Source organism: Cebus imitator, unplaced genomic scaffold (assembly GCF_001604975.1).
Source record: "Cebus imitator isolate Cc_AM_T3 unplaced genomic scaffold, Cebus_imitator-1.0 Scaffold11, whole genome shotgun sequence".
Classification (NCBI taxonomy): domain Eukaryota; kingdom Metazoa; phylum Chordata; class Mammalia; order Primates; family Cebidae; genus Cebus; species Cebus imitator.
The window spans coordinates 11,313,542-11,314,626 of NW_016107326.1; the positions used below are offsets into that span (position 1 = coordinate 11,313,542).

The 1,085-nt window shown below is 39.7% G+C and overlaps 1 non-coding gene across 1 annotated transcript; it reads left to right on the forward strand.

Annotated features, from left to right (window-relative positions):
- The first annotated feature begins 298 nt into the window (after nucleotides 1–298).
- Nucleotides 299–462, forward strand: LOC119466893. Its single transcript, XR_005195402.1, has one exon. It is a non-coding gene; the product is annotated as a U1 spliceosomal RNA (small nuclear RNA).
- Nucleotides 463–1,085: the final 623 nt, after the last annotated feature.

A 1,085-nucleotide genomic window follows, 5' to 3' on the forward strand; every position in this document is an offset into this window, starting at 1 on the left:
CAGAGATGCACTTCAGCAGGGGGCCTGTTAAGACTCTATCAGGCTGCCTGCCTGATGCTGGTGGACAATTTGTACCACTGGAAACTGAGTGTAAGCTGTAAGTTGGCAGGAGGAAGAACGGATGTATGTAAGATGGAGGGTTTTTTTTTTCCTTTTTAGGGTCATCTTTAGGACTATGATTATATGGTAAAAATAAGCTCCCATTCAGCATTCTCACTTTGTTAAAAAACTTTTATTGAATTTTTTAAGTCTGAAAAGGACTTTCTGATATCTGAATGGAATAAGAATTTTAATTTCCATACTTACCTGGCAGGGGAGATACCATGATCACCAAGGTGGTTTTCCCAGGGCGAGGCTTATCCATTGCACTCCAGATGTGCTGACCCCTGTGATTTCCCCAAAAGTGGGAAACTCGACTGCGTAATTCATTGTAGTGGGGGACTGCGTTCGTGCTTTCCCCTGTTTTTAAGAAAAAAATTTTTTAAAAAATTTTAATTTCCTTCTTTTAACTTTCTTATTTCATGGATTCCATAACAAAGGCTCAAAGTAAACATAAAAATAACAAAAGAATGTAAATGTGCATGATGAGTAACTTTCTTTCCACATCCTCTATCCTAGATATGTTACAGGGCTATTGTAGCTGATAGCCTAATAAGAAAACCTGTAAGTTAGCTATGGCTGTGTAGCAAATCACTCCAAAAACTTAGTGGCTTAAGAACAATGTATTACTTTCTAATGGGTAAGCAGGCCTGATGGGCAGTTCTGCTAGTCTAGGTGGCAATTAGCTGAATTCACTCAAGAGTCTATGGTTGGCAGCAGCTCTACAGGGCGGCATGGCTAATCTTAACTGAATTCCCTCATATATCTGAGGCTTCAGTTGGAATAATTGGGCAGACTTGTTCTCTGTTCCAAGTTTCACCCTCTAGCAAACTGTCCTGAGCATATTATAATGAAGAAAACATAGGAACCAGAGGAGAATAAAAAATGTGCAATTTTTTAAAAGTCTGTGCTTGTGTCAAGTTTGCTACTGTCCCACTGGCTGATGAATGTCATTCACTCTGGTGAATCCCAGAGTTGGTGTGGGA